We start from the raw sequence: 15,812 nt of genomic DNA, 5'->3' as shown, positions 1-15,812 counted from the left end.
CATAATCGTATCATCATCACCCAAGTTCTAAAGTTTCTTTATGGTTCACTCCTGGCATTGTACATTCTATGGACAAATATAAAATGATGATCTATCATTATAGCATCATACAAGGTATTTTTACTGCCTGAAAAAATCTCAGTGCTTTGCCTATTTATCCTATCTCCAACACTCAACCCCTGACAACCACCGATTTTTTACTGACTCCATCATTTTGCCTTTTTCAGAGTATCATATGGTTAGAATCATCTAGTACGTACCCTTTCCATATTGGCTTTCTTAATGATATGCATTTAAGTTTCCTCCCTGTGTTTTGATGGCTTGGTAGTTCCTTTCTTTCTAGCACTGAATAGTATTCCATTATCTGGATGTACCACAGTTGGTTTATCCACTCACCTACCGGAAGAACATCTTGGTTGCTTCCAAGTTCTGGCCATTAGGAGTAAAGTTGCTGTAAACATTCATATGTGGGTTTTGTGTGAACAGAGTTTTCAGCTTCTTTCAATAAATACTGATGAGCATATTCCTGGCTTATATGCTAAGAGTATGTTTAGTTTTACAAGAAACTGCCACTGTCTTCCAAATGGCTGTACCGTTTTGCATTCCCATCAGTAGTGAATTCTTGGTGCTCCACAGCTTCTCTAGCATCGGTGTTGCCAGTGTTCCAGGGACTAGCCATTCCAGTAGGTGTGCAGAAATATCTCATTGTTCTCTTAATTTGCATTTCCCTAGTGGCATGAAGTGGATCACCGTTTCAGATGCTTATTTGCCATCTGTGTGTCTTCTTTGATGAGGTGTTCATTAAGGTCTTTGGCCCATTTTTTAATTTTAAGTTGTTTGCTTTCTTATTATTAAGTTTTAGGAGGTTCTCCTTTTTTTTTTTTTTTTTTTTTTTTTTGCTTTTTAGGGCTGCACTCACAGCATATGGAAGTTCCCAGGCTGAGGATCGATAGCAGTCAAACTGGAGCTACAGCTGCCACCCACAGCCACGCAGGATCCAAGCTGTGTCTGCAACCCACAACACAGCTTAGGGCAACACCAGATCCTTAACCCACTGAGCAGGGCCAGGGATCAGACCCACATCCTCATGGATACTGGTTGGGTTCTTAACCCACTGAGCCAAGATGGGGCTCCTGGATAATGGTTATTTATCCGATGTGTTATTTGCAGATATTTCCTACCTATCTGCAGCTTGTCTTCTCATTCTCTTATATCATCTTTCACAGAGCACACATTTTTAATTTTAGTAAAGTCCAGCTTACCTATGATTTCTTTCATGGACTGCACCTTTGGGGTTGTGTCTGAAAATTCATTACATACTCAAGGTCATCTAGCTTTTTTTCCTATGTTATCTTCCAGGATTTTTATAATTTTGCATATTACATTTAGATCTCTGATTTTTTTTTTTTCTTTTTGGTCTTTTTAGGGCCGCACTTGTGGCATATGGAAATTCCCAGGCTAGGGGTCAAATTGGGGCTATAGCTGCCAGCCTACGCCACAACCATAGCAACACCAGATCCAAGCTGTATCTGAGGATCCATAGCTCACAGCAACGCCGGATCCTTAACCCACTGAGCAAGGCCAGGGATCGAACCCACAACCTCATGGTTCCTATTCGGATTCTTTAACCACTGAGCCCCAACGGGAACTCCCATTTTTTTTTTTTTTTTTTTTTTATTAATTTATTTTTTGTCTTTTTTTTGTCTTTTGTTGTTGTTGTTGTTGCTATCTCTTGGGCCGCTCCCGCGGCATATGGAGGTTCCCAGGCTAGGGGTCTGATCGGAGCTGTAGCCACCGGCCTACGCCAGAGCCACAGCAACACGGGATCCGAGCCGCGTCTGCAACCTACACCACAGCTCACTGCAACGCCGGATCGTTAACCCACTGAGCAAGGGCAGGGACCGAACCCGCAACCTCATGGTTCCTAGTCGGATTCGTTAACCACTGCGCCACGACGGGAACTCCCGGGAACTCCCATTTTAAGTTAATTTTTGTGATGGATGTAAGGTCTGTGTCTAGATTTGTGTGTGTGCATGTAGATGTCCAGTAGTTCCAGAACAGTTTGTTAAAAAGACTCATCTTTACTCCATTGTGTTGCCTTTGGTTTTTTGTCAAAGATCATCATTTGGGGGGGGGGGGGCGTAGTTGTGGTGGTTTTTTTTTTTTTTTTCCAGCCCTCAGGGCACTTTCTCGAAACAATCCACAGTACAGTATTTGGAAGAGACAGCATTGACCAGCTGAATCCAATGAGGCTGAGGAATTAAGGTCTCAGTACCCTTTACTGCCCTCCTGGGGAGAAGTCTTCCTTGATATTTATAGCCAGTGTTTATGTTAGTCTCTTGCTAGGCTCTCCATTCTGTTCCATTGATCCAGTTTTCTATTCTTTTGCCAATACTACTGTCTTAATTACTATAGCTTTATCATCAGTCTTGAGGTCAACTAGTGTCTGTCCTCCATTGTGTTGGCTCTTCTGGATCTTTTGCTTCTCCATATCAATGTGCAGTTTGTTGATATCCACAGCCTGACTTGCTGGGGTTTTGGTTGGGAAGGACTGACATCTTGAGAGTACTGAATCTTCCTATCCATGAACATAGAGTCTGTCTCCATTTATTTAGTTTGATTTTTTTTTTTTCCTGTCTTTTCGCCTTTTCTAGGGCTGCTCCCGTGGCATGTGGAGGTTCCCAGGCTAGGGATCAAATCAGAGCTGTAGCTGCCAGCCTACGCCAGAGCCACAGCAACGTGGGATCCGAGCTGAGTCTGCAACCTACACCATAGCTCACGGCAACACGGGATCCTTAACCCACTGAGCAAGGCCAGGGATCGAACCTACAGCCTCATGGTTCCTAGTCAGATTTGTTAACCACTTTGCCACGACGGGAACTCCTATTTTGATTTTTTTAATCAGAGTTTTATGGTTTTCCTCATATAGATCCTGTATATAAAAACTATCAAGTATTTTACTTTGATGATGCTGATATAAATGGTATTAAGTTTTTAATGCCAAATTCCACTTGTCCATTGCTGGTGCATATGAAAGTAATTGACTTTTGTATATTAATGTTATTACCTGCAACCTTCCTATAATTGCTTATTTGTTCCAGGAGTTTTTTTGTCGATTATTTTGGATTTTCTACATTTATAGACAGTCATGTCATCTGCCAACAAAGACAGTTTTATTTCCTCCTCCCTAATCCACTTATCTTTTGTTTCCTTTTCTTGTCTTAACTGCATTACATGGAACTTCCACAGCACAGTGTTCAGAAAGAGCAGTGAGAGGGGATATCTTTTCCTTATAACCAGTATTAGTGGGAAAGCTTTGAGTTTCTCACCATTACGTACGATTTTAGCTATAGATTTTTTTCATAGATGTTCTTTATCAAGTTCAAGAACTTGCCCGGGATTGACGTCAGCAACATAGTGGAGTGAAAAGCTACCTCTCTCTTTCAATCTGCAACCAATAAAACATCTGTAATTCAACAAAGGTGCCTCTGCCCAACACACTAGGATGCCAGAAAATTCCACACGTCTATACATCTTAAAGGTCAGTGGACTAGAACACATATAAGAGGCAGAACTGAGGACACAGCAGAAGTGATGCCTGCACTCCTAGACCTCCCACCGTGTAGCTGGGCCCACAGCCCCAAAGAACCCAGCAGCAGCAGGAGAAGCTGTGCACATGATTACAGCTACAGTGACACCTGCAACCACGGGTAACTGAGCAACAGCAGTAGTGGGGCCTGGGACTCCATCCCTACAGTCACTGATGTGCCCACAACTCTGGGCATCTGCCCCTCCCCACCACTTCTGCAGCAACAGAGCCCACTGACCTTACAACACTGGACACAAAAGAGATGCCCACAACATCCTTGCTCCCTGCCCCTTCCCTTCCTGTCCCCCTGCAGTGGCAGAACCTGTGACTCAGGGGATCCCAAACATAAGGGAAGACATCACCATCTTGGTGCAGCAGGTGGTGATGCCAGCAACATTGGCAGAAGGCATCAGTGACCCCAGAGATGTAAGAACTGATAACATGGGTGGGGGGCGTGGGGGGCACACAGAGGCAGTGGAGTATGGAAAGTGCCAACTCTCAAAAATAACAAGAGACATCTCAGGTAGGAGGAAAACCAAAATTTTATGCTATGGTGCCACCTACTGGAAAACAGAAAGCCTCAAATTTTTATCCTGTAACTACTTCAAATACCCAGGCAAAGGAACAACCAAGCGCCATGAAGAACTAAACTAAGGCTGTGTTACAGAAAGAAAATGACAATTCTCCAGAAACCAAACTTAAAGTCATGGAATATTGCAATATAACTGATAAAAAGAATTCAAAAAAGTGGACATGAAGAAACTTGGCAAACTGTAAGAAAACTTGGAAAGGTAGTTCAATGAGCTCAGGAACAAAATTAATGAAGAGAAGGAATATTTTGCCAAAGAGACTGAAACTCTAAGAAAAGAGCTAAACTATAGATCTGACTATATGGCTAAAGAATTTTAATGATAATAACAAGTGCTGACAAGGATACAGAGCATCTAGAATTCACACATACTGGAGGGAATGCAAACTTAGGAAGTTTGGTAGTTTCTTATTCGAGTTAAATATTCACTTTTCATGTGACTCGGCAGTCCCACTCCTAGAAAGCTATTTACTCAAAAGATGTGAAAACATAAAAGGTCCACACAAAGCCATGTATCCAGTGTTCACAGGATCTTTATTCATAATGGCTAAAAACTGGACATCGCCCAGATGCCTACATACATTTATACAATGAAATATTACTCAGCATTAAAAAGAACCACTCATACCTGCGGCAACGTGGATGAATCTCAAAAGCGTCATGCTCAAAAAAAAAGAGGCCAGACACAAACAGGACTATATGCTGTATCTCAACATAATAAAAGCTATTTAAGACACACCCACCACCAATTTAATACTCAAAGGTAAAAAGCTGAAAGAAAGCCTTCCCACTAAAATCTGGAAAAAAGACAAGGTGGCGCCCTCTTACCACTTCTCTTCAACATAGTATTGAAAGTTCTAGTCACAGCAAAGAAAAAAGAAATAAAAAGGTATCCAAATTGGAAGGGAAGAGGTACAATTATCTCTATATGACATACTATACATGAAAACCCTAAAGACTCTACACAAAAACTACTAGAACTGACAGATGAATTAAGCAAGGTAGCAGAATTCAAGATTGACATACAGAAATCGGTTGCATTTCTTTACACTAACAATGAGATAGCAAAAGGCAATACTTTTTAAAAAATCACATCCCTGGAGCTCCTATTGTGGCTCAACACATTATGAACCTGACTAGTATCCATGAGGATTCAGATTTAATCCCTGGCCTTGCTTGGTGGGTTAACAGTCCTGCATTGCTGTGAGCTGTGGTGTAGGTCACATATGTGGCTTGGATCCCACATTGCTGTGGCTGTGGCATAGGCCAGCAGCTGCAGCTCTGATTTCGCTCCTAGCCCAGGAACTTCCATATACTGCAGGTGTGGCCCTAAAAAGAAAAAAATAAAATAAAATAAACGTGCCATTAGTACCAAAAGAGACATACAGATGAGTGGAACACAGCACCCGGAAATAAACCCAGACACGTAGAGTTAATGAGTCTATAACAAAAGAGGCAAGAATATATAATGAGGGAAAAAGTCTCCTCCACAGGTGGTGTTGGAAAAGGTGGACAGGCACATGTAAATCAGATGACATCGGGCACATTCAGGGCAGTATGGCCATAGATGCATGTAAATCATTGAAACTAGAACACACCCTCACACCACGCACAAAAATAAACTCAAAATGGCTTGAAAACTTAAAAGAGTTTAAGACATGACACCATAAAACTCCTAGAAGAGAACACAGGCAAAAACATTCTCTCAGATCAACCTCGTTAAGTGTTTTCTTTGGTCAGTCTCCCAGTGCAACAGAAATAAAAATAAAATGGGACCTAATCAAACATCTAAGCTTTTGCACAGAAAAGGAAACCATAAAAAAGAGAGAACCTATGGACTGGGAGAAAACAGTTACAAACAATGCGACTGGCGAGGGCTTAATCTTCAAAATATTCAAAAACAACTCATACAACTCCACAACAACAACAAAAAACATACAACAGCAAGAAAACAAACAACCCAATAGAAAAATGAGCAGAAGCCTTAAGTAGACATTTCTCCAAAGAAGACATACGGATGGTCAGTGGGCATATGAGAAGATGCTCAACATCACCAACTATTAGAGAAATGCAAATCAAAACTACAATGAGGTACCACCTCACACCAGTCAAAATGGCCATCATTAGTAAGACCACAAATAACAAATGCTAGAGGGACCCCTCCTACACTGTTGGTGGGAATGTAAATTGGTCCAACCACTATGGACAACAGCGTTTTTCTGAGGTTCTTCAGAAAACGAAATATAGAACTACCGTATCATCCAGCAATCCCACTCCTGGGCATATATCCAGACAAAACTATAATTCAAAAAGATACATGCACCCCTATGTTCATAGAAGCACTATTCACAGTAACCAAGACAGGAAACAACCTAGATATCCATCAACAGATGAACAGATAAAGATATAGTACATATATACAATGGAATACTTCTCAGCCATAAAAAAAAGAATGAAATAATGTCATTTGCAGTAACATGGTTGCAACTAGAGATTATCATTCTAAGTGAAGTACATCAGAAAAAGGCAAATACCATACAATATCACTTACATGTGGAATATAAAATATGGCAAAAATAAACCTACCTATTAGAGAACAGACTTGTGGGTTGCAAAGGGGGAGGGGGGAGAAAGTGGAATGAACTGGGAGTTTCGTGTTAGTAGATGCAAATTATTACCTTTAGCATGGATAAGCAATGACATCCGACAGTATAGCACAGGGAACTATATCCAATCTCTTGGGATAAACCATGGTGGAAGATAATATAAGCAAAGGAGTGTGTGTGTGTGTGTGTGCGTGTATACATATGTATGTATATGTGTGTGTGTATATATATATGTATATGTATGTGTATATATATATACATATACACACACATATTGTACACATGAGACTGGTCACTTTGCTGTAAAGCAAAAAATTGGCACAATATTATCAATTATACTCTAATATAAAAAAGAAAACAATTTTATCAGTTTGGCAGCAACAGAGAAACTCTGCTTATTTCATTTTACTTAATGAAACATTTAAAAAGAAAAGAATCAAAAGAAATGAGGACAGCGTTTAAGAGACCTCTGGGACAACATCAACTGCACTAACATTCACATTATAGGGGTCCTAGGAGAGTAAAATAAGAAAGGGCCTGAGAAAATATTTGAAGTTAGAGTTCCCGTTGTAGCTAAGCAGGTTAAGAACCTGATGTAGTATCCATGAGGATGTAGGTTCCAGCCCTGGCCTCACTCAGTGGGTTAAGGATCCCACCTATGCAAGATACAGCCTGAATCCAGCATTGCTATGACTGTTGCATAGGTTGGCAGCTGCAGCTCCAGTTCAACCCCTAGCACAGGAATTTCCATGTTGCCAGTGCAACAGTAAAAAGACAAAAAAAAAGATAAAAAGCTGAAAAATTCCCTAACACAGTGAAGGAAGTCCCATGAGAAAGGATGTCTTCAAGTCCAAGAAGCACACAGAGTTCCATACAGAATTAACCCAGTGAGGAACACACCAAGATACAAGAAAAATACTCAAAGTAATAAGGGGAAAGCAACAAATAACACACACGGGAACTCTCCTAAGGTTACTAGCTGATTTTTCAGTGGAACTCTGCAGTCCAGAAGAGAGTGGCAAGATACATTTAAAGTTATGAAAGGGAAAAAGCTATAACCAAGAATACTCTACCCAGCAGGGCTCTTGTTCAGATTTGACAGAGAAATCAAAGCAAGACAACCAAAAACTAAAAGAATTCAGCACCACCAAACCAGCTTTACAACAAATGCTCAAGGGACTTCTCTAAGCAGAAAAGTCACAACTAGAAACAAGGAAATTCTGAAGCGGGAAAGATCACCAGTATAGGCAAACATATAGTAAAGGTAGGAATAATCCACACAGAAAGATGTTATCAAACCAGTAATCATGAGAGGAGGAGGGTACACATGGAGGATATATAAAATGCATTTGTTTGATAAAAACTAACAATGATTTTTTTTTTTTTTTCCCTCCACAGCTGCATCTGCAGCATAGGGAAGTTCACAGGCTAGGCATCAAATAGGAGCTGCAGCTGCTGGCCTGTGCCACAGCTTCCAACAATACCAGATCCTCAACCCACTGAGTAAGGCTAGGGATTGAAGCTGCTGCTTCACAGACACAATGTCAAGCTCTTAACCTGCTGAGCCACCACAGGAATTCCTAACAATGATTCTTTACTTAACCAAACTTTTGTCTGCCTCCTGAATATTTTTCAAGGCCTGTCCGTGTACTTCCTTAGAAAATACGGTTTTTTCAAGAGTCCTGCTAAGTCACTTTAACTAGAACCCCCTACCCTTGATAGCTAACCTGGTTTCCTGTCCTCCAGCCATGTCTCATTACCCTGGCCTGGCTTCCGCAAGAATTCTGATAGGTCAGAACCCCTGTTATCTCTGGTGTCTCCTCCTTGTTTTATATCCACTGATTATTCCCACCCTGATCCTTAGCTATAAATTCCTACTTGCCCAAGACATATTTGGAATTGAACCTAATCTCTCTCCCCTACTGGAATATCCCACACAGTGGTCCCCATACCTATCCTGAGGGCCCTCAAGTCTGCCTAACCATCTTTTTTAAAAACTACATTTGAAATTAAGAAATCAGCAACTTAAAACATCAGCGTATAAACTCCTATACCGGTTTTGGCGAGGCTTTTCATGGTAACCACAAACCAAAAATCTATTAACAGATATACACACGAAAGAGAAAAGGAAATCCAAACACTAAAAGATAGTTATCCAATCACAAGAGAACAAACGAGGAAAGCGGGGGAGAAAAAAAAAAAGTCCTCCAATATTAACTAGCTAAGTACTTACGCTTTGAGTATGCATGTGACCTCCTGCTCAGATCCCTGAACAAAGTCCTACACTAGCTACTCAACCCTCCAGTCCAGAATTCAGAGAACCTGGAGCAGTTTTGTGGTCCATAGGCTCACATAAGAATATGATTCCTCCATAATAAACATAGTAGTAACTACCATTTAATTAAACATCTGCTATGTGGGTTCTTTCCTAGACCCTGGATATGCATTTTCATTTGCCTAGGAAGACCATATGAGGATAAAGTTACTTAAGGTCACAGAAATCCACCTTGGATTCTAGAACCCCTATTTTTTCTATGGAATTGTCCACCTGGGTCTCCAGGTTAACATGGCAGTTTCCTCCTTTGTGGTTTTGAGCCCTATCCTGAATGTAGGCAGTCTTGTTTGGTTTGGGGGGGTTTTTTGGTTTGTCTTTTTTTTTTGGCTGAGCCTATGACATGCAGAAAAGCACAGGCCTGGAATGAACTGGATCCACAGCAGTGACAAGGCCAGATCCCTAACTACTAGGCCATTATGGAATTCCAGATTTTTGTTTGTTTGGTTTGGGTTTAGGCAGTCTTTGCTGAGATTCTGACACTCCGTGTATGTCTTATTAGACCCCTTCTTGCAATGGTTGCACCTGACTTGCAGACTCAATCACTGGCTGGAATCCTGTTCCTTCAGGGATGGGTTTCTGGCCAACAAGGCCATTCACTGGTCACTGTCCAGACGAGTAATGCTGGCCCCACCCACCACAGAGGCTCTGGAGTGGAGTTAGTTCACCCAACCTGACCTACTTTCAACATCTTCTCCATAATAAATGCTGATGAGGGGAGTTCCCTGGTGGCCTCAGTTAAGGACTCAGTGTTGTCACTGCTGTGGCTTGGGTTCAGCCCTTGGCCAGGGAACCTCCACATGCCATGGGCACAGCCAAATAAATAAATAAATAAATGCTGGAGCTCCCACTGTGGCACAACGGAAACGAATCTGACTGGTATCCATGAGGATGCGGGTTCAATCCCTGGCCTCGCTCTGTGGGTTGGCGATCCATCGCTGCCGTGAGCGGTGGTATAGGTCGCAGACGGAGCTCAGATCCCACACTGCTGTGGCTGTGGTGTAGGCCGGCAGCTACAGCTTTGATTCGCCCCCTCGCCTGGGAACTTCCATATGCCGAGGGTGCGGTCCTAAAAATAAACAAATAAATAAATGAGTAAATAAGAGGTGTCTGGATGATCACTTACTGTGGGACAGCGTTCCACCTAAAAGTTACTATTGAACTTGATTGGCACCCCTCCACCCTGGACCCTCAGGCCTGTCATCCAAGCCCACATCAGATCATGGCCAAAAGCATGAAAATATTCCTTTGGTATACTGACTTAGCTGAAAAGGCCTTGTGCATAAGATATACCAAGAAACAACAAATGTGAGAGGTACACAGAGACCCTGGGTTCCTGCAGTGTGGTGGGTGGTTGTTCATAATTCACACTGTCAGCAGGAAACTCACATAAGTTTGCAACATTCCATCAGTGGCGATAAGTTGGGAAAAGTAGTAAGGTTGGCAGTCACGATTTGGCTCCAGGTGGGAGCAATTCGTCCTATAGGCATCACTCTTTTCCAATGTGAATAAAAATCACCTGGGGCTCTTATTACACCATGGCTTCTAACTCAGTGCATCCGAGGTGCAGCCCAAGGCTCTGCATTTCTAACGAGTTCCTCTGACCCACCAAAAGCCACTAATCCTCAGACTACACTTGTGTGGCAAGCCCATCAAGCCTCCATGACACAGGTTTAAAAAGAAAATAGTTGACTTACCTGGATCTAAGTCATACATGTGGGTGAGCCTTCGAGCCTTCCAGCTAAGATGCATGGTTTTACCAGAAAAGTAATCATGCACAGAGGGCAAAAGACCAAGCCCGCACTGAGTCTCAAGACTGTGAGGGAGATGGAGCCTGGGGGAGGGGGCGGGGACCCAGAAACATAGACGGGGAGAAAGAGGAAGAATGGGCAGCAGTCACAGAAACAGTGGAAATAAGTCATGTCTGAAAAGCCGAGAAAGTAGCCTGGGGTATTTGAACTCAGGCGCGGGAATGCCAAATCCAGGACTCTAGACTCACTGGCACAGAAAGGGCAAACCGCAAAGTCTTAGCAACAAGCAACGGAAAGAAGGCGCAGGCAAACCAACCCTGCCAAGGTGAGCATGGCTTCACAAATACCCAGAAGGAAAACAAGGTGTATTCCCGGAGGTGGGAAGCTTACCTGCGCGTCTTCAGCTTCCAGAAGGAACTGAGGAGCAAAGGAAATCAAAGCGTCCTCATCCCAGAAGAAACGGTGTGTCCAGCAAGGAACCCAGGAAGAGATGAAGCGCGGGAGCTGCGAACACTCAGCAAAAGCCCGGCGCTGCTATCCACGTCAAACCCTCCGTAAGGTTACGTCGTCGTAGGGAACCAATGAAAGGCCTGTATTTCTTCCTTCCTGCGTGAGGCGGAATCAACACCTTAAGTGGCTCTAGCTGTGAAAACTGGTCAAAGGTTTGAGGCAGGAGGCAGCTGGTAGCGCCCTGGGTTTGGAAGCGAAGCCCCAGATCAGCAGCATCAGCATCACCTGGGGACCTGTTAGGACATGTCTATTCTCAGTCCTGCTCCAAAGCTACCAATCAAACTGAGAGGGTGGTGGTGCCCCTTGCAGCGTAAGGTCCAACAAGCCTTCCAGGTGTTTCTGACACCTGCTCACTGCACTAGAGGCTGTTGAAGTATAATCATGAGCTAAGGCCAGGTGTGGCAAAGGACAGTCATCATAAGGAGGCTTGGAAATGGCGTTTTTAAAGAGCTAGTATACAGGGAGAAGAAAGCCCAGTAGGGAGCACGCAAAATAATTAATAAAACATGCTCAGTGATCAACAGCAATAAAACAAGTGGATGCATGTACATTGTAGTAGAAAAGAAAAATGCAAGTGAAAATTTAATAATGGACATTAACAATCTTTGCCTCTGAAGCTTTTTGTTTCCCAGCCACATAAATGTGTCTACTGGTAGGGACACTATTAGGAATTTTCAATAATCCCTACGTCTCTTTCAAATGTATTTCTCCAGCATCCTAAGGGACACCAACTTTGGTAGGTAGCTCTTTGGCCAGGGAGGTCATGTGATATAAATATATTAAACAGAGTATCCAGAAAAACTGCTGAAAATCCTGAGCCCAAAACAAGTCTTCACGAAGTTGCAATAACAATGTACTTCACACAGTACAGTAAAAATGGAGATAGAAATGTGTACAGCATGAGGAGGTCTTTTTTTTTTTCCGATTCAAATCGTACCTTCCGGCTGAACTTATCAATATAGATATCGCCTAGCACCATATATTTATCATGTCCCAAAGCAATATTATTTCTACCCGTCTCTAACTTTCTGCTTCTCTTCCTCTCCAAAAACCCCTGCTCTTCCTTCTTCTGGTTCCTTATTTTAGAGCTAATGTCGCCAACAGATGTTCTCCCAGACTCGAAATGTGTCATCTTTGATTCCTCTAATTATTTTGCCCATTGTTCTTTTGGGTTGATTTATTAAAGTTTTTTTTTAATACTAAGGTTATTAGCTCTTGCCTGTGTAATGTAGGTGAATATGTTTCCCAATTTATGGTTTACTTTTGTATATAGTATTTTTGTGTGTGGTATAGCTGTTTTGAATTTTTATATGTTCTGGGGAGTTCCTGTCATGGTGCAGTGGAAACGAATCCGACTAGGACCATGAGGTTGAGGGTTTGATCCCTGGCCTCGATCAGTGGGTTGAGGATCTGGCATTGCCGTGAGCTGTGGTGTAGGTCTCAGACATGGCTTGGATCTGGCGTTGCTGTGGCTCTGGCATAGGCCGGCAGCAACAGCTCTGATTGGACCCCTAGCCTGGGAACCTCCATATGCCACAGGTGCAGCCCTAAAAAGATTTAAAAAAAAAAAATTATGTGTTCAAATTTATCAATTTTTGGTTTCTATATAATCAGATTTATCAATTTTTTTATGGTATCTGGGTTTCAGATTATAAGTGTAGAAATACAGGTGGTTTTATTCAGTAAACGTATGATCACAACCTTGGGCCTAAGAGCTTTTCAAAAACCTGTAAAAATACATAAAACTTGAAATTATTTTTGCTCCAGAAAACAAAAAGAAAATTGCAAAATATAATTAAATGTTGACTAGGTGTCTACAGATATTTTATCAGCTTCATTAATTATTAAATTTAGTGTTCACAAACTTTTTAAAAAGGGTTATTTCCATATTTTGCTATAGCCTAGCTGAATTTCAGTGGCTCTCTTATTCTGTTCCCTCTTTATATTCCTGCTGACACTAGCTAATTTCAAGGTTCTCTGAGTCACTCTAGAATTATCATCCTAATGCAGAAGCCGAATTTTGCTACTTCGCTCCTCGTAAACACTAAGCTTCTAGGTATGGCTCGTAGGCAGAATATAGTTTGACTTAAATGCAGCCTCTCTGCTTTTCATTCTCTGCATTGCTTCTCTGAGCCAGCAGCCAGCTCTCTCAGCATTCTGTGCCCTCTCCTACCTCTGTTAATGCTGTTTTCTTACCCTGCCAGTGCCTTGCCTTCTCCATTTACCTGGAATTTTACTCTCTCCTCAAAGCTCAGCTTACGTACCACCTACTGGTGGTATTTTTCCTGATCCCCACTAGCATCTTTGCAGAGGGGTGTGTGTGTGTCTGTCTGTCTGTCTGTCTGTCTGCCTGTGTCCCTGCCTGCCACAGTGTTTATTCATCCTTCTAGGTTCCCCAGAGCAGGAATCTGACCTGTATCCTTGGTAGGACTGGTAATGCTATGTATTCAGTAAAATACTCATTGAATCAAACTCCTTACCCTTCTTGCTCTCCCTTTAAAAAAAAAAAAAAAATTAAGTATAGTTGATTTACAGTGTTGTCCCAATTTCTGTGGTACAGCATCCCTTTTTAAACTTTTGTTGTCGCTAGAATGTAATATATCACACTGCAGAATTGTATGTAAGATGTATTTGAAGAATATAAAATGTAGCTTTAAAAAATTGTACGTAACACTTAAAGAAAGAGAACATTACCAGTATCTTTGAAATGCCGTAATCCAATCACATGGCCTTCCCCACAGCACCCCCGCTGCCATTAGCACTATCCCAGATTTTCTATCACTGTTTTCTCGTATAGTGTCACCACATATGTGTGGCCCTGAGCACTGATGTTTAGTTTTATCTGTTTTTAAAATTCTGTTTAAATGGAACTATACCGGAATTCCCGTCGTGGCTGAGTGGTTAACAAATCCGACTAGGAACCATGAGGGTGCGGGTTCGATCCCTGGCCTTGCTCAGTGGGTTAAGGATCCGGCATTGCCATGAGCTGTGGTGTAGGTTGCAGACGTGGCTCGGATCCCGTGTTGCTGTGGCTCTGGTGAAGCCCAGCGGCTACAGGGCTACAGCTCCAATTCAACTCCTAGCCTGGGAACCTCCATATGCCGCAGGAGCAGCCCTAGAAAAGACAAAAAGACAAAAAAAAAAAAGGAACTATACTGTGTGTATTCTTTTTTTACCGTGTGTGTGCTTTTTTCCTTCCAACAGAATGTTGTTCTGGAGATAAATTCATGTTATGTGACGCTATCGTTCATTAGTTTTCATTGTTGTATGGCATTTCGTTGTATATGTAAACAATATTTTATTTTTACATGCTATTCCTAATGGGCATTTGGGTTGTTTACATTCGGGTCTATTACAAATGCGGCTGCTCTGTATATCCTTGTCCGTATCTCCTGGGAAGCACATGCAAACGTTTCTAGAGCGTCTATACTTGGGAGTAGCATTGCTGGGTCCGAGGGTATGCATTTGTTTAGGTTTGACTGTAAATTGTTGTCCACAGTGATGCACCAGTGTACTCTCTCCCCAGTCAGAAGGGAGTTTCCCTTGCTCCAGGCCTCCTCAGGGCTTGGTATTGTCTCCGTTTTTAATTTTCACCTATCTGGTGGGAATGAAATGGTATCTCCCGGTTTTAATTTTTATCTCCATGATTACTAATACGATTGTTCATCTTTTCATGTTTGTTGCCATTAATGTTTTATCTTGTGTGAAACGCCTATTTTTGTGCTTGGCCCTCTTGTCTCAGTGCCCTCTAACGAACAGAGCTTTGTTTCCTCGCTGATCTGCGATGCCAGCATTGTCATAAATCTAATCTCCATCCACATGCGAAAGAAGTGGGTGGCTCTCTCTTCTAGCCCTTTGGTCAGTTTGTCCATGCTGGGGGCGATACTGTAGCATCTTCATAATAAGTCTTGATGCCCTAGATCCTTTTCCTGTGCCTTGTGTGGTTGGTGCCGGTTAGTATTTTAAAAATAGAAAGCTTTCTTTAAAGGGATGCTCTCATTACTAGGCCACTTTTTTCTCATTTACAAATTTTAAAGTTCAGTTAGTTACCCACTTACTCCCTCTTCAAAGACAAAACAAAATCTTTTCTTTGACATTTATGGTATTTGCAGTCTTTTGACAGCCTACAAACCTATCATTTAGATCAAAGTAAACGATTTAAACACTGTTTTTGTTCTTTCTCTTCATCTCTTCCCATCCTGGGTCCACAATTTAAAAAAAAAAAAAAAATGTATCTGTTTGTTTGCTTCTGGGCGACCGCGGAGGTAAACTGCTTTTCCTCACACTGGCAAATGCGCTGTAATGACACACAGTTCTGTTACAAGGCCTGGTCACCCTTGAGGATTCCTCACTGCTCAGCACCTGCCTTTCCTACTCAAGTCTAGTCGTTTCTCTTTGTCTCACAGTAACCTTGTTTTTGTATTGTCAATTTTCC

General features: G+C 42.1%; 1 protein-coding gene and 1 long non-coding RNA gene across 5 annotated transcripts in view; one reads left to right on the top strand and one right to left on the bottom strand.

Annotated features, from left to right (window-relative positions):
- Window positions 1-15,812, top strand: part of ACBD6 (acyl-CoA binding domain containing 6) — a 202,982-nt gene that overhangs the window by 186,872 nt on the left and 298 nt on the right. The gene's annotated exons all lie outside the window — the stretch shown is intronic.
- LOC110255521 overlaps window positions 1-15,812 on the bottom strand; it is a 61,970-nt gene extending 46,158 nt beyond the window's left edge. The window contains exon 1 of the long non-coding RNA XR_002335955.1: window positions 11,258-15,812. This is a non-coding gene — a long non-coding RNA (uncharacterized LOC110255521). The remainder of the gene's footprint in view (window positions 1-11,257) is intronic.

Source organism: Sus scrofa, chromosome 9 (assembly GCF_000003025.6).
Source record: "Sus scrofa isolate TJ Tabasco breed Duroc chromosome 9, Sscrofa11.1, whole genome shotgun sequence".
NCBI classification, from domain to species: Eukaryota; Metazoa; Chordata; class Mammalia; order Artiodactyla; family Suidae; genus Sus; species Sus scrofa.
The sequence above is the reverse complement of the archived record's forward strand: the minus strand, read 5'-3'. Positions and strand labels throughout refer to the sequence as shown.